Source organism: Colobus angolensis, unplaced genomic scaffold (assembly GCF_000951035.1).
Source record: "Colobus angolensis palliatus isolate OR3802 unplaced genomic scaffold, Cang.pa_1.0 Scaffold184, whole genome shotgun sequence".
NCBI classification, from domain to species: Eukaryota; Metazoa; Chordata; class Mammalia; order Primates; family Cercopithecidae; genus Colobus; species Colobus angolensis.
In genome coordinates, this window is record NW_012114977.1 from 4,117,999 (window position 1) to 4,144,356 (window position 26,358).

The following is a 26,358-nucleotide window of genomic DNA, read 5'->3' on the forward strand; positions in this document are numbered from 1 at the left end:
GCGCCGCAAGAAGGAGCCTCGGGGAAGAGCTAAAAAAGGCAAGGCGCTGCTGCCGGTGCCGGTGCAGCAGCCGCCGGGGAAGGAATTCCCTCCGCCCGGGCGCACGCGGCCCCCCGCCCCCGCCCCATCCTGCTCAGAAAAGCTTCGGATGCTGCCCGGGAGGAGGAGGCAAAGGAAGACTTCGTTCCAGCCACCTCCCGCCGCCCGGATCCCACAGGAAAGGGGAGAGGAATCTCCCCACCGGATCTGGTGGGCGGAAGACGGGCCACGCGGGAAGGAGATCGGCGGCCACTTCCCGGGGCGCGAGCGGCGGCGCCTAGAGGGCCCCCCACCCCGAGCTTGAACTCCAGCCAAGAATGAGCGCAGGGCGCACCCTGGCTGTCCCAGCTCGGGCACCCCCAAGCCCACAGCTCCCACTCAGGACACGCGCCCCGAGGTGTGGCCCGGTGCCGGGTGGTGCTGCCGGGAGAGCGCACAGCCCCCAGCCGGCCGCGCCAGCGCTGCGCCCACTCTATTCTCTCCCAAACCCGGGGCATCATCGACTCCAGGCCTGTCCCCTTCAGAGCCAGAGACGAGCCCCAAGAAATCAGTAAATAACTTCACTTGCCAAATTTTAGTTTTCAGAGCAGGTCCACGACATCGTCTTGGTTGCCTCACAGTCACCCTGGCGTCTCCATTTGACAAATGAAGAAATGGAAGCCTAAGAAAACTTAATTATTGACCTGCGTTAGCTAATACATGTAAGACACAAGGCCACGTAGGCCAATCTTGGGTCCTGTGGTTCAGGAACTTTCATCTGGTCCTTTTCTCTGAGTATCATTCTCCGGGGTCTTTTCAAGCATTTAACATTTTGGGGATGCCTGTTATGTACCCAGCAAGACGCTGAGGACAGAGAGATGAACAACAGCCACTCTCTGACCTCAAGGAACTCACAGTCCGGTGAGAAAGAGAGAAAACAAAATTACAGATTAAAATATGCTGTAAACCACACTGTTCTAAACACGGAAACAGATTCAGTAACTTGCCTAGGTCTCAGTATTGTAGTGGTGCCACCGGGATTTGAACCCAGACAGTCTGACTCCAGAGGCCTCCCACACATAACCACTATACTAAACTGCCTCTTTTGTGCTTAACTATATAGCCTCAGGTGGGGGCAGGGGTGGGGGGAAAAACAAATCACAAAACAGTTATGTACAGTATGCTCCCAATTAAAATACATATAAACATAACAGAAAAAAAAACATGTCAAAATGATGAGTGATTTTTGTTTTCTTCTTTTTTTTTTTTTTATAAGCGCCTTATTTTTCTTCACGGAACATGAATTTTATAAGAAAAAAAGCAATGAATGTTATTAAAATACAGCTTGAATGCAAAGCTTCCAAAAGGTGGTGATGTGTGAGTTTGCCCTAGTGGAAGTGGAGGAGCTGGTCCGGCTGGGAGATGGGGAAGGGGACCCCAGGAAGGAGAACTTTGTACCCCAGCTGTGCAAATGAAAGGCAGGAGCATAGAGGCGGGTTGGAAAAATTGCAAGTAAATCTGTGTGATAGGAATGAAGAGGGGAAAGGGTGCAGGAGATGAGGCCTCAAATCACATTTCTGGGGAAGCCCCTCGAGTAGGTAATTCCAGACCCCTAATATTATCCTAAAATCTGCCCTTTCCCTTGAGGACCTAAGAGAGCCATCCTGGAGTGGGCTGAGATTCCTGAAGGTTATTGTGTTATAAATCTTTTTCTATCTTTGGAGGTGAAAAAGCTGGATGTAGGACATTAGACTCCGTCAATATATTTGGGTCAGAAGGTGCCAAAGTGCTGGGTGGAGATCATTGAGGATGGGCTGTTACCATGCACATTTTCATTAATCAGGCCCGCTTCATAACTCAGGTTTACTCTTGCTCAGATTCGAGCTTGCAAAGACGTCATGTCAATAACCCCCCAGCCTTTGTGCCGTTCTGCCCATCTCACAGAGGTCTCCTTAGCACACCAGCTTATTAAAGCACTAGATTTTCAGGTTGCAGAAGGCAGGTCTCGTCCTCCACACCTGGTCCAGCTTCTCAAATTGCCCTGGTTCCCCCTTTCCATGCTGGGGAACCCTGGACAAAGGCCAGTTCACTGCCCTTCCCCATCCTGGTTCCAGCCTTCTTGGAAGCAAGCCCGACCCCTCCTCCAACCCCACCCCAAGAGTTGCAGCATTCAGTGCACAGAATGCAGACTAGCAGCTTCTCCGCAGATTCCGAGTTCCAAGCTGGAAATAGAGGGGCCTTTGCTCACGTCATTGCATGAAATTCACCATCTGCCACTTCAACAAGAGACTCAGGGATGTTGAATGTGAAAACTCGGCTCTTGCTTGGGCAGTTGACTGGATTTCAGGGTGAGGACCACATCTGGCGTGTTAACCCTGGGACCTGGGTTACCAATATTAGACATTTGGCCTGATACTGGTCCAATAGGTGATGATCCCATAGTTACAGATCACCTTTTAAACAGACACCTCTGTGCATGCAGAGACCATAGGTAATAGGACCTAGCCCAGCCTGGCTGGCAGGAGTCCAGGGTAAATTTGGCTGCTTGATAAGTGACTGCGGACAGAGTTGAAGCCACTGCCCCAGACATTGGGGGTGAGTCCCCCTCTGTTTAGCTGCCTTGTCAGTGGAGAGGGAAGACAGACAGACCATGAGGAGCCATTGTGATCATCTTTGCAAGTAGGAAGTGTCTATGCTCTTGCTGCTGGAGAAGGGAAGACACCTCCCTGGTTTTCTCTTCTTACTGCTTTTTAGCAGTGAGCAATCAAGGTGTTTGGGGATTTGTCTTTGTGATTGTCTCTTTAGTGTGATTTTTGGTAGCCTGGATTTGTTCGCCTGCTTTCAAGCCTCCAGGGAGTCTCAGAAAAGCTGCTTTCCTCTGGGTGTGCCTGGTGTGTGTGCTGCCTGCCTGCATTCTCTCCAACTCCCCCCAAGTAAAGTCCTGGGTAGAGGTAGGGGTGGGAGGAACTGGGTTTTATTTTTCCATTTTATTCCCCACAGAACTCAGCCCAATTTCATATACACAAACAACCCTGAACTCTAAACCCATCTGCCCAACATCTGTGTGCCTGACCTCTCCAGCAGGATGTCAAACAGTGTAAACAAAACATGTCCCCCTGACCCCTAAACCTGCTCCTATCCATCTCAGCTAATGACAACTCCATCCTTCCAGTGGTTCAGGTCAAAAATTTTGACATCATCTGGGATTCCTCTTTCTCTCACCCCTATATCGAATCTAGCAGGAAATCCCATTGGCTTGACATCTGACCACATCTCACCGACTTCACCTCCTCTGTCATCTCCTACCTCGATTATTACACTGGCCTCCTTCCTTCCATTTGGGCATCCTGGGCAGCCTGTTTTCAACATGGTAGCCAGAGAAGTCGTGTTCAAACCTAAGTGAGGTCATCTCGCTCCTCTACTCAAATCCTTCCCATGGCTCCCCATTTCTCTCTGAGCAAAAGCCACCAGACCCTACAGGATCTGCATATACCACCCCCAAATCATCCTACATCTTTCTCCTCCACGCTACTCATTCCAGCCACACTGGCCTCCTTGCAGTTCCTCAAACACACCAGGCACTCCCCTGCCTCGTGGCCTTTGTACTGGCTGGCCCCTCTGCCTTCTTTCTCTGCCTTCTTGGCTCCATCTTCATCCACTTTGCTTAAATATCCCTTTCTCAGTGAAGCCCACTGTGCCATCCTATTCATGTTGTAAATGTCCCCTGTGCCAGGGCCTCTTGTCTCCCTTTTCTTGCGCTGGACTGGGTTCCAGATTGCTGTACAGTATACTTGTGTATGTTTTTCCCTATATGTCTCTATGTTTGTTTATTTATTGTTGTGTATGTCTCCCCTATCAGAAAGTGATCTCCACAAGACTTGGGGCTTTGACTCTTTCCTTCACAGATGCATCCTCAGGACTTAGTGCCGGGCACAGTGCAACTGTTTAGAGAATAAACAAATGTGGGTTCAAAGTGAAACGTGGTCACAGGCTCATGGACTTTCCCCAGGAAGCCACGCTCCCCCACAGCCGCTCTTGTTTTTGGCACCTCTTTCATAAGGAGCTGTGAATCTGCTGGACACACAGGAAGAGGGAACAAAATTGAATGGGGCCACAGACTGGGAGAAAATACCCATGGAGAAAGACAGACTTGATAAAGGACTGGGATCTGAAACATACAAAGAACTCTGAAAACACAACCATAGGAAAATGAATAACCCAATTAAAAAATGGGCAAAAGATCTGAACAGACACCTCACCAAAGAAGATATACAGGTCCCAAAGAAGCATATGAAAAGGTGCTCATGATATGTCACTAGGGAACTGCAAATTAAAACAACAATGACATACCACTACACACCTATTGGAATGGCCCGAATCCAGAACACTGACAACATTAAATACTGGTGAGGATGTGGAGCCCCAGGAACTCTCATTCATTGCTGGTGGGAATGCAAGATGAGATATCTGCCTTCAAAGACAGTTTGGCAGTTTCTCACAAAACTAAGGATACTCTTACCATACAATTCAGCAGTCATGCTCCTTGATATTTACCTAAAGGACTTGAAAACTTAGGTTTCAAGATACAAAACCTGCACCAGCCAGCCTCGAACAAATCCACGTTTCATACAAAAACCTGCACACAGATGTTTATTCCTAATTGCTAAAACTTGGAAGCAACCAAAATGTCAATGAATGGTTAAATGCACTGTGGCACATCCTTGCAATGAAATATTATTCAGCACTGAAAAGCGATGAGCTATCAAGCCATGAAAAGACACAGAGAAATCTTAAATGCATACTACTAAGTGAAAGAAGCCAATTTAAAAAGGTTACATGTGGTAGGATCCTAATTATACAACATTCTCAAAAAGGCAAAACTGTGGAGATACTAAAAGATCGGCGGTCGCCAGGGGTCAAGAGTGAGGGAGGGGATGACTAGGTGGAGCACAGAGGATTTTTAGACAGTGAAATTGCTCTGTATGATATTACAATGGTGGAGACTCGTCATTATACATTTATCTAAACCCATAGAATGTACAACACCAAGAGTGTAACCTAATGTAAACTATGGGCGTTGGGTGAGAATGACGTGTCAGTGTAGGTTCATCAGTTGTAACAAATGCACCCCTCTGGTGGGGGATGTTGATAGTGAGTGGTGGGGAGGGGGGAAATGGGAGGAGTCAGGGGTGTACGTGGGAACTTTCTGCTCAGTTTTGCTGGGTACCAAAAACTGCTCTAAAAAGTAAAGTCTGTTGAGAAAAAGTTGAATGAGACATAGGTCTTTTCAAACAGTAGATCTTCAGGCTCTAAATGGCTACTTCTTACCTATCCAGAGAAGCCCTTGAGGCCTCTGCCAGAGAAGGGGTTTTGTTCTGGAACAACCTTCGTCTCAAGATTCTCAGGATCAAACACGGCCCTAGATGAAGGTGGAAAGGGAACGTTCTGGAGGATCCTCTGCAGATGCACTTGGACTTCTTTCCTGCTCGACCCAGGAAAATAAAAGAAAGACTTCCTGTTGCTACCCTGACCCCCAATCCCAAAGTCAGGTAAAGCAGCATCCTTTAATCCATTGAAATGCTGCTGGGCCCTGGGAGGTGAGGGGTCGGGGGTGGGTGGAAAGAGAAACAAGAAGACCTGGGATAGGTGACCCCAGAAAGCAGGAGCAAAAGTCCAGCCTCTGTCTAGAAGCCAACGTCAAACAACCTACTGGTTTCTCTCTGACAGCAGTTCTGTCCTAAAGACAGTTCCCCTCCAGGCTTGGGCCCACATTTTGTACCCCCATCACTGCTGTAGGAAATGTAGTTTCATTTCTGCCCATGGGCACTAAAGGACCTAGGAAGACCTCTCTGGAATAGTAATAGTCACTACAGATTTAGCTCCTCGTCCTGTACTAAGCAATTTACATATATCATCATAATTAGTCCCCATAACATTCTTTTTTTTCATTTTTATTTTTATTTAATAGGATTTGGGGTACAGGTGGTTTTTGGTTACACAGATAAGTTCCTTAGTAGTGATTTCTGGGATTTTTTTTTTTTTTTTTTTTTAATTTTTGAGATGAAGTCTCACTCTGTTGCTGGGCTGGAGTGCAGTGGTGCGATCTTGGCTCACTGCAACCTCCAACTCCCGGGTTCAAGCTATTCTCCTGCCTCAGCCTCCTGAGTAGCTGGGACTACAGGCACATGCCACCATGCCCAGCTAATTTTTGTATTTTTAGTAGAGATGGGTTTCACTATGTTGACCAGGATGGTGTTGATCTCCTGACGTGATCCACCTGCCTCGGCCTCCCAAAGGGCTGGAATTACAGGCGCGAGCCACCACACCTGGCCTGATTTCTGGGATTTTAGTGCACCTGTCACCCAAGTAGTGTACACTGTACCCAGTATGTAGTCTTTTATCCCTCACTCCCAACCTCCCCCGGCAAGTCCCCAAAATCCATTATATCACTCTTATGCCTTTGCATCCTCATAGTTTAGTTCCCACTTATACATGAAAACATATGATATTTGGTTTTCCATTCCTGAGTTATTTCACTTAGAATAATGGCCTTTAGCTCCATCCAAGTTGCTGCGAAAGACATTACTTCATTCCTTTCTATGGCTGGGTAGTATCCCGTGGTATATATATACCATATTTTGTTTATCTGCTCACTGGCCTATAACATTCTTATAAGTATGCCATATGTATGAAATCAAGTAGCTTAAGGCAACACAGCTAGAAAATGATGGAGTCAGGATTTGGACCTTGGTCTTTTTAACTCTACCATCTACTGTCAGTAGAGTTAAGTCATGCGTGTACTACACAGTGGCCCTCGGGCAAGAGGGTGACTAAAATCCAGCCTCGGTCCCCCTTGCCAAGCCATGCCTCCTGGCCTAGGGATGAATCAGGCCAAGAGGCAGGACCCTTTTTTGCAATTTGCACAAAGGTGTTGAGGATGCTGGCTGCAGCCCTGTGCAGTGGAGCCTGCTCTCTGGAACTTGCTGGGGCCATGTGTACCCTTCCTGTTAGGACAAGGGAAAGGGAAAGAAACTTAGAGTCTTTTGTTCAGTACCTGGAAAAATAAAGAGGCAGAAAAGTATTCTTTCCGATGCTGTAAATGACAAAGGCATTGCCTTCAACGATTTTAAGTTTTCCTGACTGTTTACTCTTAGCTACTTTGATTTTCTAACTAAAACTTTAAAATTTTTGTTTTTGAGACAGACTCTTGCTCTGTCACCCAGGCTGGAGTGCAGTGGCACGATCTGGGCTCACTGCAACTTCTGCCTCCTGGGTTCAAGTGATTCTCCTGCCTCAGCCTCCTGAGTAGCTGGGACTACAGGCATGCGCCACCACACCCAACTAATTTTTGTATTTTTAGTAGAGACGGGGTTTCCCCATATTGGCCAGGCTGGTCTCGAACTCCTGACATCAAGTTATCCGCCCGCCTGGGCCTCCCAAAGTGCTGGGATTACAGGTGTGAGCCACTACGCCCAGCCTACATTTTGATTCCTGACTTCCAGGGTATTTTTACTAGATCAGGGAAGATTAGACATAGAAAAGAGAGTATTCTTATAGGTGAAGTTAAATTACAACCTAAACTGAGTAAGTTCTCACCAAAATCATTCTTCCCTGGGTGAGTATAAAGAGAAAGGGGTTGGAGAATCTCCTGAAGCTGGTACAGTTATTGGCAAGACTGCGCCTGTATTGGTGTTTTTAAACCCATTGCAGTCTTAGTTATATTTTTCTTCTTTGTCTTCATTGTCAGCCATGGAGGAAAGGATGCGATGAAAAGATGTCTTAGGAGACAACTTTATATTTTTCCATTCAAGTTAAGTTCACCAAGATAGCATTTAGAGTAACCCTGCTGGCCAGGCACAGTGGCTCATGCCTGTAACCCCAGTACTTTGGGAGCTCAAGGCAAGGAGGATTGCTTGAAGCCAAGAGACCAGCCTGGGCAACATGCTGAGATACTATCTGTACAAAAAAATTAAAAAAAAAAAAATTGGCTGGGCTTCGTGGCACAGACTTGTAGTCCCAGCTACTCAGGGGGGCTGAGGTGGGAGGATCGCTCAAGCCCAAGTGTTCGAAGCTGCAGTGAGCCGTGATTGCGTCACTGCACTCCAGCCTGGGCAACAGAGTGAGACTGTCTCAAAAATAAACAAACAATAGAACAAAGTAACCCTGTGAATTGAGCTGTGGATTAAACATACTATACTCATTGTAACATCATCATTGCCTGCTTGAGAAATTCATGCTGTCCTTAACATACTGATACTCATTTTAATTCCTGGGGAGATTACTTGCAGCTTGATGGGTGCATGTGGAACGTTGGTCGGGGTGTAGGGGGGAGTCCCAGATCTTGACCTTGGAGGTGTTAGGGGAGATTTCAGAGTTCCCCTAGTGTGTAAACTTCAGGATTTGTAGGATTGGGGCCCCTCCCTGTTCCTCTGGCTTCCCTCAGCTGGCTGGTTAACCCATTTGTCCCTAGCTCTAGGGGCAGTCAGTTTGCTAAGCAAATGGAAGTGAAAAGCCAAACCCAGCAAAAAAATTCCAGGTCTTGACATCCTGGTCTTCCTAACTAGCTCTGTGTGTGTGTGGAGCCCATCCCGCAGCAGCTGTGGCCCTGGGGAAAGTGTGCAGGCTCCCAGAACACAGATGCCAGAAGCCCTGACTTGTGAAGTTCAAAAGCCTGAGGAACTTCAGTTAAAAGAAAATAAGGTTAGAATAGTAGAAAGGGAAAGAAGTCGAAAGCTCCTATTTAAGTACCTGGGAAAATGAAGAGGAAAAAAAAAATTATTATTTCAATTACTATGAAAATGTATTTTATTAGAAGATGGGGATTCATCGCTGGCACTCAAAAGCCCGAAAAGCAATATCCCGCACTATAATACCCCTGTCTCCATGCAGGGAGAATGAGTTATTAAATTGGAAGATGAATGTTTTGCAGTTCAGTTAACTGCATCTGTTAAAAAAGAAATAGTTATAAACTTGCTGTGGGCCCCCAAGCCCTCCCCACCAAAGCTGTCTTTTGCCAGCCCCCAACCCTCTGTATCTTCAAGGATTTTGACATGACGCCCCTTTCACATTTCTATGGCATATGAAAATTCAGGAGTAAGAAAGAAAAAAAAGTCAGCAAATTAAATGCAAACCAGAGGTTTTTATTATTATTATTTTAAAAAACCAGTTGCATATGGTTCAATTGTGGCAAAGTGCGACAATGTAAATGCAGTGCATTCTTATGTATAACAGCTTTTCCTCCGCTCCCATGGCAGCCTCAATAACGCAGCGCTTCTGTTCTGCATGAATAAATATGTATAAAATGTAATGCTGCAAAGAAATAAAATCCGATAACTGAAAGATACCATTGCTTAGATTCCAGGAGCAACATGAGGCATCAGCTTTTCTGATTCTTTGGTATTTATGTGAGGAGCCATTGAAATGATAATTTGGAATTTTTTATTTTTTTTCAGGGGCAAGTAATTTCCAGCTGTCCATTGGGGCTTTAAGAAATGGAGGTTCTGGTGGTCTACCTGCCCATCCTGTTTTCTGGGTGGGGTCTGTGGCTTCTTCTCTGCTTCTCCATTCAGCCCATATACTCACAGCCTGACCATCCTCTTCCTTCGCCACCTCAGGAGTCAGCCTCGTTAGTGAAATAATGAATTTAGCCCTTCGAGCCAGCTGTGCTTTTTCACCCCTGAGACTCATGTGCCTGATGAGTTGCAAGCTCAACACAATTCCCTGCTCACAAAAGGGGAACTCCACTCTTTCCTCTCTCTAGTCTGGAAATTATATAGGATAGTATTTTAGTAATAAGGGATATGTGAGCCCCTTTTATTTTCTTTTTCCCCTTTCTTCTTTTTTTAACTTTTATTTTAGGTTCAGGGGTGCAAGTGAAGGTTTGTTACATAGGTAAACTTGTGTCATGGGAGCTTGTTGTGCGGATTACTTCATCACCCAGCTATTAAACCCAGTACCCTATCTTTTCTGCTCCTCTCCCTCCTCCTGCCTTCCCCCTCAAACAGACCCCAGTGTCTGTTGTTCTGAGCCGCCCCCCCCAACCTTTTTTTACTAAAAAAGGAAACTGCATACAAACTTTGGCACTTCTTGTCCCTAACATAAATATTTGGGACACTGCTTCACAGTTAGTCTTGACTTAGTTCCCTGTCATCTGTGAAGGTTGAAGCTGGGAATTATTAGGGTCCAGGTTGTCTAGTTCCAGTCCCCAAGGCTTTCACAAACTGGCCCCAGCCTACCCTTCCTGCCTGTCACCCAGCACGTCACCCACCTGCACTGTCCAGAAACCCTGCGAAGTCTCAAGCCACACCTCTACTTGCACCCTGGGCTTTCCAGATCATGGTATTGCATTGCGGCTTCCTTCTACTAGCAACGCTTTTTCTAGATTTAGAATTTTTAGCCTTCAAGATTCGGCTCAGATGTCACCTGTTCTTTTTTTTTTTTTTTTGAGGCAGACTCTCACTCTATCGCCCAGGCTGAAGTGCAGTAGTGCGATCTTGGCTCACTGCAACCTTAGCCTCCCGGGTTCAAGTGATTCTTGTGCTTCAGCCACTGGAGTAGCTGGGATTACAGGTATGCGCCACCATGCACGACTAATTTTGGTACTTTTAATAGAAATGGAGTTTCGCCATGCTGCCCAGGCTGGTCTAGAACTCTGGGCCTCAAGTGATCCACCTGCCTTGGCATCACAAAGTGCTGGGATTACAGGTGTGAGCCACTGTGCCTGGCCGACAGATGTTACCTGTTTTGCAACCACTTCTTCCCTTATTACCGCAGCTGCTAACGCATCCCATGCATACAACAGTGGCGTGTCTACTGGCTCTCTCTGCTAGCCTCCTCTAAGGTGGAGCTCAGATCTCAACACTTTTTGCATCACCAGTGCATGGGGTCTATGGTGAAATTAACAACATCCAGTGTGTGTTGAAGGACTGAAAGGATGAACCACCCAGAACAGACAGTATCCAGCGTATTCTTCCAGTGCTAAGGACTTTCCTTTCGGCCTCATTCCAGGAGAGGGTTGGCAGGACAATACTTGGGAGCACTTGAAAAGCAAGAAACTCAGGAGAGAGGTTACCATCCAATGATGAAGGTACTACCAGTGATGACATGTCCTGTCTCTAACTCAACTTGCAGCCCAGGGGCACCTCACAAACGTGCTTCATCGATGACAGTGTGTGTTTATAGTGCTTGTGTTGTGAAAATAAACAGCCCTTGAAGTGTAAAATTAGAAGTAAATAAATGAGTTAGGAATTATTTTCTCCACTGTTTAAACAAAGCTACTTCTCAGGTGGGACATTAGCTGCCTTGGAGCAAAGCCAAAATCTGGCTTGGTTAGCCAGAAAATGTAAACACATTTCTGTTAATGTTCAGAGTAGAAAGGAAAACTCCGAGTTTTGAGGAGAACCTCTCCTTTAACTGCTGCGTGAGGCTGGACTAGTTATTCAACCTCTCTGGGCCTTGGACCCTTATGTTTAAAATGAGGCTAATAGTGCCTCCTTCATTAAGTCTTTGCCAGGACTGAAATATACATTTCATAGCATGATGCTTGAATCAGAAAAGCACTCCATCCATATATATTAGTTATTTGAATTATGATTTGGGTTTCAGGGAGTTTATTCCGCCTTTATAAACATATCAAGTGGACACCATGTTTTGGTCTTTTGTCTCCTCCTTAAACCAGGCTGTGCTACATGGGAATCCTCACACTGAGCCCTCAGCCTCAGGGATAAGGTGTCCCAGCCATTTCCACCGCATGGGTGGCTCAGAGCCCTTTTTGTCCACTCTCTCCCTGTCCTCAGTTGTCCGGGTGAGGACAGCTGACTTTGGAATAGAAAGATGACGGGGCTACACGTCCTTATTGTGAATCAAAACCTGGGGTCCGTGTTTTGATTCTGAGGTCAGAATCAAACCAATCTGCTGGGTTGGTTGGCAGGTCCTTAGGACTTTCATGCCTTCAAAATGTCAGGTTCTTTGCCCTGACTCCAGTAGCCCAGCACGACCCAAGTACTACACTCCTGGGCACGGCCAGCCAGAGCCAGGAGGCACTGACTGTGTCTCTCCGTAGCCAAAAAACTAGCTGGGAGAAGAGGAGGTAAGGCCAGCAGCTTGTGAACACTCGGTGCACTGGTGACAGTGGGGAGGAGGCTCCTGGGCTGGGCCGAGACCAGCCGCCCTCACCCCAGGGGCCCACGACCCCACCTCCCCCTCTTGTTATGAAACCCACGGGGACAACCACACATGTGGGCAGCCGGGGGCTTTCCTCAAATTGACAACAGCTTCTCGCTGTCGCTCGGCAGAACATGAGCTGCTTACATAAACACTGCCTCAGAGACACCTGCAGTGTGGGACGCAGGGAGTCGGAGGAGGGTGGAGGGAGAGGCAGAAAGCTGCAGGGTGAGAGAACGGCTCCGCACCCCACCATGGAGGGGCCGTCTGTGCATCCATACACTGCACGCGCACGCGCGCGCGCGCACACACACACACACACACACACACACACGAGGTTGATTACCTTCTCATCTGTAACCAGGAGGCAGGGAAGAAGGCAATGCAGTCCTCCTTTAGAGACTCAACCTGTGTCCCCAGCCCTCCCCATCTCCTCCCACACCCCCCTCCAAACTCAGCTTGGCTGGGAAAGGAAACTCCCCATTCTGCTGTGTTCCTGCAAGCTGAGTGTTTGCAGGTGAATCTACTCCAGGTACAGGAGCAGCTCCTGGGAGAAAGTGGGTGGAGGGTGAGCATGGAGAGGGAGGGAGGGAGGGAGGGGCGGAATCCCTGGAATTTAAGGTTAGAGAATATAGTAGGGGACTGGCATGGTAAGACGGTATTTGGGGGCCTCTATGGAAAACACATCCTGCAGGTCAGACCAGCATGGGCTCTGTGGGAGAGGGTGGAGGGTCAGTGCATGCTCAGGGAGAGGGCTCTGAGAGGGGGCAGGACCTGGCCGGCCGTGTGGCAGTGGCCTCGGGTTTCCAGGTGGCACTTTCTCACTTTTCTATCTGTCCGTTTACCTGACTTACCAAGAGAGCAAGATTGCTGCCTGTGAGTTACCCCGCTGCTCACATCTAATTACAAAGCGCAGACAGGTGGGGAGGGCTTCCCTCTCCAGGCCTGACACCCCTGGGTTCGGGTCCCCTGACCTCCTTCCTCTAGGCTGCTCACTCGGGCTCTTTGCTCCTGGCCAGCCTGAGCAAGTCAGCAGAGCACAGGATCTCCAAACAGGGGTGCATTCCCTGGCTTCATCAGAGAGGAGGCTTGGAGCTCAGGGAACAGAGAGCAAACTGAATGCTAGGCCAAGCTGGATGCCGAGGGGAAAATAGCCCTCCTTTTGAAAGTATTCTTGCATTTTAACTGTCATCACAGTTAAGCCACCATGGGCAGACCCTGGAGGCTGGAAGAGGGCATCCAGAATGATGTTGGGCTGGTTTCTTATCACAGAGCACCGGGTAGGGGGATGAGCTAAAAGTTATAGTTCTTGTTCCCAGCTTAGTGTGGCTATGGGGCCGGTGGTATCTCCTCTGTGTTCCTCCATGTCTTTTGAGGCAGAGAGAGAACAAGCCCTTCCCTACGGGACACGCTTTACTATGCTCTACCGTAATCTTACTCTCAGAGCCCACTCACAGCGAATAGATCTCAGCTAGGAAGGGAAGCAAACATCCCCAGGTGATGATAAAGACCAGACACAGAGGTTTAACTGATGTGTGTGAGGTCACAGAATGAGAGCGTGGCCTCCACGATCTCAATGTTGAGAGAACGGCATTCAACATATTGTATTGTGACATGTCTGCTTCTGGGCTGCCTATCCCACCAGGCCGTGAGTGCCCCAGAGGTAGGAACTATATCTTAGTCACCCTTGTACTTTCAAGCATCACAATGGGGCCTGCCCAAAAAAGGGCACTCAGTAAACGCTTCATGAACACATGAATTGGTGAGTAGCAGAGATGAGATTTCAAGCCAGTGAGGAGAGATGAACACCCTCAAAAGGAATGTTGACTCCAAGAAACATCAAAAGAGGGACAGAACCTTGAGATTTTCCAATTCCAGCTCTTCAATCTACAGAAGCAACTGAGGCCCAGATAGGCTAGATCACAGGCTCATTCCCACATAGCGAATTCGAGGCAGAGCCAGGACTACCACCCGGCTATTCTCACCACGTTATGCCACAAGGGTCGGGGAGGACAGGGAGCCTGCCCAGGGGTGCTTCACACTGGGGGAGATGTGATTTCAGGCCTTGAGGCACACACACGCTTGAAAACAAAACTGCATGATTCAACAAACATCTGCAGAAGCAATGCACTCATCTCTGAGATCTAAGCGTTGATCGATGGGAGTTTTAATTACCAAAATTTCTTCATCCTGTTCCACAGAAGAAAAAAATTTTCTGGTGTGTTTATTTCATGGCAAAATATGGTACGATTCTACAGCACACAGAGGGGTACGTTGCATTTGGGAAAAGGGTGTTAAGCACCATTTTTGTTGTGGTGGTTGTCTCTGCAGCTGAAAATATTGTTCCTTTTGATCTCTCAGACTGAAAAGCAGATTGCCACATGCATCCAAGTTTGGTTTCAAGTGGGAATAGCTCTACCCAAAGTTGGGCCTGAGCAAGGGGATGGTGAGGAGTGAGCAGCCTGGGGCTCTGCCTGGGGCCAGGACCCTGAAGGCGGGGGATGATGGGGAGGGGTAACAAAGCACAGGCACTCGAGTCTGGGAAAGACTCAGCTAGAAGACGAGACATCAGCCCTGAGCAGGCCCCACCTCTTCAGTGGGTGCCCATGTGACCTTAGCCACCTCAACTACCGTCCCTGCCATTTACTTCACAGGGCTTTTGTGAGGGTCAAATGACATTAGAACTTGCTTTGAGAAGCTCAAAGGGCTCTATAAATGTGACATATTATTATTTCAGCAGGAACATGCAGGTGGGGGCTGTAGATGGCCGCCCTGGGGTTTTAAAGGAAAAACTTGTTCAAAACTGCTCCTGAGGCAGCAATCACCTGCTTTACATTCACATTGACTTCTCTTTCAGGGCAGCTGTTGGTGTATGTGTTTTGTTTCTGATGCTAAGGCCCTTCCTGAACTGGATCTCCATCCCTTCATTGAGCAGGTGCCTGCTGTGTGGCAGGTCCATGTGGGCTCTGGGGACAGCTCCAGGTTGCCTGTGCCCTCCTCCCTGCCAGGTGCTCTCCCTACTTGCCCTTCCCTATACCTTCCTCCCCATTCTTCAACCTTCTTTTGGCCATGCAGAGATGGACGTGGAGTGGCCCAGGTGGACCAGTGAGGGTGGGGAGGGGCCACTGGTGCTCTAGCAGGGGCAGCCTAGACCCAAACTCTGCTTAAAGCCACTGGTTCTCCTGCCCACCAGGAGTTTCTATAGACCTCAAGACCTTGATGCCGTCCCCAAAGAAGGGGAAGCATGGGGCCAGGGCTGGGGCCTGGGCCCGCTTGCCCTCGCCAGGTCCCATAGCCCTTCCTGCTTTGCTCTGCTCTGCCTGGGGGAGGGTGGGGACTGACCCCCATGGCTGCACTTCCCAGGCTTCCCAGGTCCTCTAGATTTAGTTTGAGTTGAGCCATCTAGAGGCATTGGTGGGAAATTAAAGGGCAGGAGGGAGGAAGAAGCCGGGATAGTCCTACCTCTCCCTCTTGGTATCCAATAGTGACTGTGGCCTTGACTGTGTGCATGGGGCCCCACAGGGCTCCAGTGTCCCCAGGGATGCCCCAGCTTCTGGACTCTCCAAACCCCACATCCTCCCTTTCTCCATCCAGCCTAAGGGTGGTAGTTGCTCATTTTGGGGTGCCTCTCACCCTCTTTTTTGACTTCTGAGACCTTCCTATCACCTACAAGGACTTGTGCCTTTGCAAGTGTCCAAGGTTGGCCAACTTGCAGACCTGAATGCAGACGCAGCAGAGCCCCTCAGACTCGGGCTTCCTGCAGCTACTATATTTATCTGTTCACTTTTCTCGTGTCTGTCCTGCTCCGCCAGGCTGAAAACTTCCTGAGTGCAGGACTGGGACCATCTCATTCACAGTTGTATGTCCCCAGTGCCTAGAGCCATGCCAACTATCTAATAGACACAAAATACTTGTTAAAAGAAGAAATTAGTGGCAACCACTTAAGTTCCAAATAGCGTTCTCCCCATGGGGCAACGCTTCTCCTTTGGGGGTCACCCTCCCTCTTTGGAAAAACTCCTCCTGGGATGAATCTCTGTTGCGGCCTGGATCACACTCAAGCCATCCCGTCCTAGGTGGACGATCCTGCCTGCGACAGAGGGAGGCAGTAGCGTACAGCAATTAGGGATGAAACTGTGCGGTGGGAGGCCAGGCTCCACTACTACTTGTGTGGCCGTGAGCAAGTGGGGACTATTGACTTAACCTCTCCACACCTCAGTTTCCCCAGCAGTAAAATGGTGCTGAGAGTGGCGACTCTGTCCTTGGGCTGTTGTAAGAATTACACAAGGGAACACGCGTGGAAGCCTGGCTACTTCGTAGGCGCTGAATCACTGCCATCCCTGCGAGCGTCTTGGCTCAATGGGGCGGATGAGGAAGGGGTTGTCAATGAGACCTGGGAGGCTTCTCCAACATGTGGTCGTCACTGGTTTTCTGTAAAGACTAGAGAACCCCCTGGCCCTCCATCTCATTCACCTTTTTCTTGCTTCTCCCTATCCTTTCCCCAATTTTTCAGAGAAAATAAGCATTTAGAACTGGGATCCATCCTATCACTTTTCAGGGAAGGAAATGGGGACACAGGAAATCACAGCAACCTTGCCAAGGCCCACAGCCTGTTATTGGCAGAACTGGGGACATGGGGCATCTTAGTCAAACTCTAGGAAAGCGTGCATCATCAGCACCAGTGACCCAGGCAGTGCCGGCCACACCCAGGCAGCCGTGGACTCAGCAGAGGTGGGAGGAGCCAGCAGGGGGTCCCAGTTGAAAGGAGGTGGGTGCTTTTCCCACTTGACCTCACAGATCCAGGATTTGGGGTGGTGTGGAGAACGTACCATGACTTTCTGTCATGCGCACATGGTGATGCTACCATGCCCTATTTTGATCATGAACAGAGGGAGGTCTCAAACTGGCAGAAAAGGGATCACAGCTCTAGGAAAGAAAGCAGCCGCAGATGTGAAACTATGAAGGGGTATTAATTGTGTCTTTTTATTCTGTAATGTTTGTGCTTTGACATTTTGGGGCCTCGCTGATCCTGGAGGCACTGCCCCTCCCAGGGCTAATTCCTAGAGATAGTAAACTCCTCTGAGCACCATTTGCTTATGAAAACCAACCAGTCCAGTGCCCATACTACCAACCACCTCTTCTATCAGATTTTTATACTCCAGGCCACTATCCACCTGCCCAAACCACCCCAGGGTTTAGACAACTGGGAACAGTCCTTATACCCAGAGCCTGTTGAAGTGATTCACACTAGCCAACCCTAAGCCTGCTCACCCTACCCCACCTGTTCCTCCCATGATCAAGACTCCTACTCAGGTTTTCCCCTGGTTCCCTCTGCCTCCCAACCGAGCCTGGGGCATCCCCCATGTGGCCTTGCAAGCCATACCCCCCGCCTCTAGGGATCTGCGAGTATAAAACTTCCTCCTTCTTGAGAGCCATTTCTGTGTCTGCATGTCTTCCCATACCTGATTAAAACAAATCCCAGACACCATCAAAACAATAGGGGCATCTATACAAAGCAGATATTATGATGCTTGTTTAAAGGTTCAGAAATTCGGACCTGGAAGGACGCTTATCACAATTATCCTTCACTATATCCTTGATCCAAACACTTTCTGATGTGAGAACAGTCCCAAGGAGCCAGCAGAAAGTCCCATCAGTTTCTCACGCTGAGATCAACCTAAATAGTGTTTGCCACATCACCACTGCTTTGCATCACCTATTAACACACTCAGATCACTCTCCCAATACTCAAACCCACTCAAAAATCCACACCAGGGACCTGACCTCCCTGTGCCCCAAGGGGCTCTGGCCAGATCTCAACCTCCCACCCCCACATCCCTCTCCAAAGAAGGTTGTATCCACACACTTAAAAAAAAAAAAAAAAGTTGAGCTGAAGATGGCACAAAATTAGTTCCTTCAACAGACAAATTTGCTCCTGAAACACTCTGCCAACCTGCTAATGAGTCGTCTTGAACCTTGAGTGGTGTTACCTCTAATTTTGCAGCCTGCTAGGATTTGAGTTCTGTGGACAGCCTCACATTTGGTTTGGAATTATAGGCTGAGTTGCTGCTCACTCCTATTATTGTGCTGTCAATCTTGTATTAGCGCATTATAATATGGTACACTGAATGCATCTGTTCTGTATATCACAGGGCCTCATTGTCATTTGTTGAATCATTTTGTCTTATATGATTGTTAAGCAATTATTTCATCTCGGGTGGCTTAAATTTTGATTACTGTATACTATTTGCGGGGGATACAAAAAGAGTGGGGTACAACTCCACCATCAGCTGATTTCACCAATTCTCCACTCCAGGGTTCACACATATTTATATTGGAGTGCAAAGGCTTCTGATGCCCGGACATGTATCCCCCAGTCTGAGAAGGGAGCCAGGAAAGGGGCTGGAGTTGATGCATCTTGACTTAAGGGCTGAAGAGTTGGCAATTTTGGAGGCCAGTGAAGAGCCACATACAAAATGTCCCGCTGCCTGACATCGCCAGCAGCTCCTCTTGATCCTGTCCTGCAGAGAGGGCTCCCACACAGATGGCAGACACAGGGGCCTCTTTAAAATGAAGATGAAATGCACCTGGTTCTACCACCTAGTTAGAAGCAGTTATGAAGGTTGAAGAGCTGTTATCTGAGATTTATAGCCCCAAATCTGTGAGATAGACTCTCCTAATTAATAAGACAAGGAAGACTAGAAAGTTGCGAAAACTACCTGGCAGGGCTTGGAGCCTGCTGTCACCACCACGATGATAGCACTGTCTTCGCTGCTGAGCCTATTAGAATGTCAGGATGTGCTTTCTCCTCTCCTAGTGGGATGGCAGGGTTCACTGGCTATTACAGAGAAGCAAGTGCAGATCATGACTTAAGGTTCCGGGAGGAGAGTTAATCAGGGAAGAGCTGGTTGACAAGACTCACTCAGCACATGACTTGAGAACACCAGGAGGCAGAAAGGGAGAAGGCAGCATCTTCCAAAGGCAGCATCCACACCCTTGACAAAGGGCCATTTCCCCCAGCCTGGGTTGCTTTCTGACTTCCTTTGATCCCCCCTGAGCATTTGCTTCCTTGTCTCCAGCCTTCATCTGATAAGTTCAATTGACATCCTCTCTCTCTTCTCCCAATGTCCTCTCCTTAATTTCACTGCATCCTCCAATTTGAATGTTTGCCTCCCAGTCTGGGATCTGTCTTATTCCCTTCATCTCACCTGAAAAAGCTTTCTCCTTTAATCTCTGCTCATTCAAGTCCTGCCCATCCTTCAAAGTATGGCCAAGCTCACCTCTTGCAGAAAGCCTCACCCTGTGGTGTTATCTCCATCCTGAATCACAGCAGCCCTTACTGTGAGATAACTATCTGCTTACATCTAACAGAGTTCACTGCACTCTCCCCAAATGAAGTGGACACCTGTAGGCAGTAAGAAGAGAATCTTTTTGACCCAGTGGTGCATTCAGGAAAGACTATGATAAGACTGAAAATGAGTATTACCCGGCCCCAGGAGATGGACACTGTCCTTGCTTGATGCCAGTTCACAAAGAGAGCTCTTGTTTATTGAAAGCTTATGAATGCCGAGGAATTCGCATAAATCATCTCATCTAAATTCTCCAACATTCATGAGATGGTTTCTCTTATTATTTCCTCCTTTTATGCCTGAAGAAACTGAGGCTCAGGAGGTTAGATGACTTGCTCAGAGTCACACAGATAGTACAGGGCTGACCCAGAATTCAAGCCCAGGTCTGGCTGACTCCAGCACCCGCCCTTTCCCTCCACGACCAAGCTCAAGAAGCAGGCTGGCACTGGCCTTTCCCTGCTATGACTGCCAAGCTGGGTTACACCTGCTGCTGGTCCCCAGCACCAGGCACACGACGCAACCGTGAGTCCTCCGGAGTCTGTGAGGGAGCTGGCACTCCCTTCTGCCTGAAGCAAAGGAGCTGTGCTCTTCAGTTTCGGTGTGAAAAAGCCTCAGAAGATGTCCAGCTTAGATGGACACAGGAGACAGTCTATGGACATCATCTCCACTTCCTGGCTTCCTCAGCACCGTTGCTAGTGAAGCTACTCTGCCCAAGGTCTGCAGTGAACTTCTGAAAGAAGTCAGGACTTATATGCATACAGATGAATATGCCTCGTGGGCATTCACTGGGTCCTCTTGGGAAGCCAGCTCTGTGTCCCAGGCACACCGTCTGTGTGCAAGAGTAAGGGAACACCTGAGTTTGGGAATTGCTTTTGTACCAGCTTACAGGCTACTCCAAGAACCGGCCTCCTGGCTTCATAGTCACAGACTGCCTGCAGGGTTGACTTATGCATCCTTTTGCAGGAGACAGGCTCACTTCTCTCCTGTGACTAACAAGGAATTACAGGTTAAGGAGGGAAGTCGTACTCACCTGTTGATTCATTTATTCACTCACTTGCTCACTCATCAATCATTTCTTCAACAATGAAACCCTTACTAGACAAATACTGACTCCCTGCTCCAGAATAACTATCTGTTCGGCGCTAGGACTGTCAAATGAGTAAGCGTTTCTTCCCACAGGCGTTCAGGGTCTATTTCTGCACTTTACAGACAGGCAAGACAGAAGTGATCGGAAGCGGCCACCAACCATGGAGTTCAGAAACACGGCACATTTCTGGAAGAGGCAAAAGGCAACTCTTCCATCCACATTGGTCAAGAGGAAATTCAACACAGCTCACAGCTGTTGAATCTGACCCGGCAGCATGTGATACATCCCATCGTCTTGTCAGTTAGCAGCTGTGGGACCTTGAGAGCTTCTTAAATTCCCCAGTCTAGACTTTCTTATCTTTAAAATGCAGCTGAAAACAATGCCTGTCTCATGCAGGCGTGGGTTAAATGGAATCGTATATAAAGCATTCAGCACATGTCAAGTCCAGGTCAAGGCCGGCGTGCAGAGGCAGGGAGAGGTGTAACCTCCTTCAATTTGGAGCCATGCAGTACCCTGCCATTTGCAGCCCTTCGGGGTAAGGCTGTAGCCCCCAAACAGCCTGCTGCCCCAGAGCAGTGGCCCAGCAGGTGCACTGACAGCTCTGGTGCACATGGCATGCCCCCACTCCTCACACGGCAGCAACAGGGACAGTGACAGGGACCTGAGATGGGGTGGCCCACCTGGCTGGCAGCTGGCACTGGGCACATTGCCCAGAAGGTGGAGAGTTCTCAGTTAGGGGCAGAGGTGGGTGGTTGAGGGAGCAGTTAGCAGCACTGTCTACTGTGGCAGGGGTCTCCTGGGTAAGGTCGGAGGGATTTGAGGAGGCCCAGGGATCACCCCAGGGTGGGGCGAGGCACTGCTCAAGTCAGAAAGTGAAGTTGCGGGACGTAGGGGAGGGGGTGGGACTGTTAGTCTAATTGTGACTCATCTCTCCTTATTTTTCTCCTTATCACTTGTATTTAATTTTTTTTAATCCTCCTAAGTTACTGGGCCTTGAGGACACTCCTAGTGTGTGTGTGTGTCTGTGTATTTCTATACATATAATATTTTTTTGAGACAGAGTTTCGTTCTTGTTGCTTAGGTGGAGTACAATGGAGCGATCTCAGCTCACTACAACCTGCACCTCCCGGGTTCAAGCGATTCTCCTGCCTCAGCCTCCTGAGTAGCTGGGATTACAGGTGCCCGCCACCACGCCCAGCTAATTTTTGTAATTTTAGTAGAGATGGGGTTTCACCATGTTGGCCAGACTGGTCTCAAACTCCTGTCCTCAGGTGATCCGCCCACCTCGGCCTCCCAAAGTGCTGGGATTACAGGCTTGAGCCACCACGCCCAGCCACTCCTAGCATATTTTTATAATATTTAGCAAATAAGATGGGGTGGTGGTCCATGCCTGTAATCCCAGCACTTTAGAAGGCCAATGTGGGAAGATCGCTTGAGCCCAGGAGTTTGAGACCAGCCTGGGCAACATGGAAAAACTCCATCTCTATAAAACCTTTAAACATTAGCTGTGTGTGGTGGTATGCGCCTGTAGTCCCAGCCACTAGAGAGGCTGAGGCAGGAGGATCACTTGAGCCCAGGAGGTCGAGGCTGCGGTGAGTCATGATCGCATTTGCCAGCCTTGGTGACAGAGCAAGAGCATCTCAAAGAACGTATTTACCAAATGAAGTTTTATGATTTTCTCTAGCGCTTTTTAGTTTATTCTCTTTAAAAAGAAACCCTCTGAAGTGTCTCTGGAGAAGACAAATGCATGTGCGCGCGCACACACGCTGGGAACAGGAGCTGCTTCGGTAGATAACTGAGTGGGAGGAGGTTAGCTTTTCACTGTGACCCTTATCTGTACACCTGCTAACTCAAAATAATTTAATAACAACAACAATGACAATAAAAGGGGAGTGAGTGCTCTCATTTTAATTGCTTTCTATTTATTTCCAGTTAATTGTCTTCCCTGTGGTGGCCTGCAGGGGACTCCACACATCTTCTTTAGGACATAACTTTTCGGATGCAGGACCAACCTAGATGTTTGGCCAACCCACCCACTTCTTCTTTTTTTTTTTTTTTTTTGACAGTCTCGCTCTGTTGCCCAGGCTGGAGTGCAGTGATGTGATCTCAGTTCACCGCAACCTCCACCTCCCAGGTTCGAGCAATTCTCCTACCTCAGCTTTCTGAGTAGCTGGAATTACAGGCACATGCCACTAAGCCCAGCTAATTTTTGTATTTTTAGTAGAGATGGGGTTTCAGCATGTTTGCCAGGCTGGTTTTGAACTCCTGACCTCAGGTGATCTGCCTGCCTCAGCCTCCCAAAGTGTTGGGATTACAGGCGTGAGCCACCGTGCCTGGCCCCAACCCATCCAGTTCTAAAAGGACCGGCCACAGGAGAACCCTCAGTCTTGGCCCCTGCTATGAGGGTGGGGCTTGTAAGTGAGGTGGCCATGGCTTCTGCCTGTCTCTGGCCAGGCTCCTGGAGCCCTCCTGGGCTGGACCACACTGGTTTGCTCAGGGGCACTGGTACTACGTCCCCAGATTTCCAACCAGGATCTCACACATCACTATGATATCATCTTCCTAAACCATTAATTTCATGCTATTCCTGTGCCCAGAAAACTGCAATGCCTTGCTTCTGTCCCGATCAAATCTCAGCGTTCTGGGCCTCTGCCACCAGGCCCTTGTGTCCAGCTGGCTGGTTCCTCACTTCTGTCCAGCATGCCACCAGGCCTTCTCTTACTCCATGTCAGGAAGTGCTGGGCTCAGGATTCTTACACCTTATTCTGCATTCTGGGAGCTCCCGTCTCTCCCCTTTCCTGGCTAACCCAGGGCTAATCCTGGCCACAGGCTTACTCCTCCAGGAAGCCTTCCAGGCTTTGTAAAACTCCCATATGCTCAGTCACTATGTGATTTAACCACTGAGAAGTAGTTTATTCAAAAGTATGTTCATTTTATCTTTCTCAAGTGGATTATAAACTCTCTGCATTCCTATAGCACCAGGCTTACTGCCGGCCACAATCTTCAACCCTCGAAAACGACTTGATTTGATTTGGAGTCAAAAGACCTGGGTTTGACTTCTGAGAGCCTGAGTTTGCACAGTTATAAAATGGGGATAATTTTCCTACCACACAGGATTTGTTGAAATAAGAGCTCGGGAGTGGGAGACGAGCTCCATTTTGGAGCTGAGAAAAAGAGGAAAAGAAGACCATGGGAGTGAGAAACAGCAGGAGGCAGAGGCTGGGCCATCTGAGTGCCCTCAAAATCCAGAACAATGCAGGGGCTGAGAAGAGGATGGTGGAAGCTGAGCTTTGCGAAGAGACCCCAGTCTCCATCGGAAGATGCTACCCTGTTCTCCTTTCTGCTCTAAGGCTCCGGGGAGCTCAGAGTTTAGGGAGATGGTAAATGGGAGAGAAAAATTAAAGGCAAGAGAAGTCTAAGGAAGTCGTCAAAGCACAGCCAGGCAAACAGAACCCTTAAAGGAGGTAAAAGGTAATGCCATAAATTACAGCTTAAAAGCCTCGTTTTGGGCAAATTGCTTTTTAAGAAGCAGACAAACTCTATCAATAGCATCTACCGTATGTTTTTATAAAGTGCAGAAATATGTTTTTAAAAGGCCGGTAAATAAAGTTCCTATCGATTTGAACTCAAGTGTAATCTGTTTTTCTGTCTGCCACCAACACTGGTAATAAAGCAGAATCATGTAATACGGTATTTCAGCTAATGTGACTATACATCACTGCAGGGATGCCCTGTGACCATCTATCATTTTCTATTGGTATTGCTTAGCTGCAGAATTTATAAACTTGCTCCAAATTGATGCAATGTTCAATTTTCTTTTCCAATTTATTTTTGGTTGAGCCAAGCGATATTGAGGTTTCTGAGCAAGCCGCTGAGCACCACCAGATGTTACCTGGAAGACCTCACACTCCTTCATAGGAGTGAGGAGAACATGAGCCAGTACTTGCCACTCTCAACAGGCACAGAGACGGAGGGCCCTGGAAGGAGATAGGTGATGGAGAAGAGGTAGCTTCCTCCCCTGGGGACCCAGCAACGATTGTGCTCCAGGAAATCCAGGGGCTGAAGGTGAAAGGCAAGAGAACATCCAGGAGAGAAACTGCAGTAATGAACACTCAAGAGTCTGGGACTTTCACTAAGATACAGACATCAGTTCAGTAGGTCTGGATGGGGCCTGCAGTGGCACATCTCTAACAAGTGGCCAGGGAATACCGATGCTGCTGGTCCATGGACCTCACTTTGGGCAGCAGTTCTCTCGAATTTTAGGAACTTTATGTCAATAAGCAACCTCAAGTCATAGACTTACAAATTTCAGAGCTGGAAAGACCCCAAGGTGAAATCTGGTGCATTCTCCATTGTTTACATGGGGAAGGTATTATTAGCCCTATCTTTCAAACTCCCAGCTTCCCCTCTCTGTGCCCCAGTAGCACTGTGGGGCACACCTTTGTAGTGGCACTTGCCACATCATACTGTGTTGTCCACCAGACAGAAAGTGTCTACAGGTCACTATGTTCGGAGGCCGCCTGGCAGGTGGCAGGTAGCAGGGCAGTGTGGTGGACAGAGTTTGAAATAAGACAACATGGGTTTGAATCCTGACATTTACTGGCAAGCATGCTTGATCTTAGGCAAGTTACTTTACCTTCTTGAACCTCACTACTAACTTGGGAATAAAGTTCTTTCCTCAATATCTTCTCTTTTTTTTTTTTTTTCTTTTTTTTTTTGAGACAGGGTCTCACCCTGTCACCCAGGCTGGAATGCAATGGAGCAATCTCAGCTCACTGCAACCTCTGCCTCCCCGGGTTCAAGCGATTCTCCTGCCTCAGCCTCCTGAGTAGCTGAGATTACAGGCCTGCACCACCACATCCAGCTAATTTTTTGTATCTTTAGTAGAGATGGGGTTTCACCATGTTGGCCAGGCTGGTCTTGAACCCCTGGCCTCATGATCTGCCCGCCTCAGCCTCCCAAAGTGCTGAGATTACAGGTGTAAGCCACCACTCCTGGCCCTTCCCATCTTATTAAATAGGATAACATATGCAGCATAATGACCTTGACAAATTACCAGATGTCCAACAAAAGTCAGCTGTGTTATATATTTCTTCAGTATGCACTTGCCAGATGAATGAATGAATGAATAGTTACATGGCAGCTGAGGCAAAGAAAGTATAAGTGGCTTACACATAGGAAGAGGCCAGGGAAGAAGGTGGGGTGGAAGCCATGGAGCCAGGCTCCTTCTGCCCTCTGTCCTACCTCGCCTGCTGTCTCCCACATCCTCACTTCCCTCCAGTGAAACCCAAGTAACAAATCCAAAAAGTGCTAATTTTGGCCTCTTGGGCTGGTGTGATTCATCCCACCCAGAAGGTAAATCTGTCTGGGGGAAGGAGGAGTCTGGGTGTGGGGATGACAATACAGTTAGGCATAGTACTGTCTCTAGCACACAACGGGAAGCTTCTGATGCAACATTCAGGGTCCTGTGGGCAAATGTTCCATTTATTTATGGAGAAGTCTCAGAGAGATAGCTTAAGCCCTTAGTGAAACCCACTTAGGTGGGCCCGCCTCAGACAGCAGAGGAGGAATGGAGCTGGGATTATAACCCGGGTCTTCTGACCCTTCCTCATCATCCTCCCACCATGGGCCACAGCCTCCTTCTCAGCTTAAGAAACCAGGGAAGGAGGAAGTAGAGGGACTAAGAGTCACACTTCATTGAGCCAAGTTGTGAGAAATAAAACTTCAGTAGTCAGCCTATTTAAT

General features: G+C 48.3%; 1 protein-coding gene and 1 long non-coding RNA gene across 2 annotated transcripts in view; one reads left to right on the forward strand and one right to left on the reverse strand.

The window, feature by feature from the left end:
- The window catches only part of PEBP4 (phosphatidylethanolamine-binding protein 4), a 213,847-nt gene that overhangs the window by 151,583 nt on the left and 35,906 nt on the right, over window positions 1-26,358 (reverse strand). The window lies entirely within an intron of this gene.
- On the forward strand, window positions 12,535-22,522 carry LOC105510191. The gene is made up of 4 exons (XR_001001535.1): window positions 12,535-12,697; window positions 15,038-15,115; window positions 18,494-21,743; window positions 22,175-22,522. It is a non-coding gene; the product is annotated as an uncharacterized LOC105510191 (long non-coding RNA).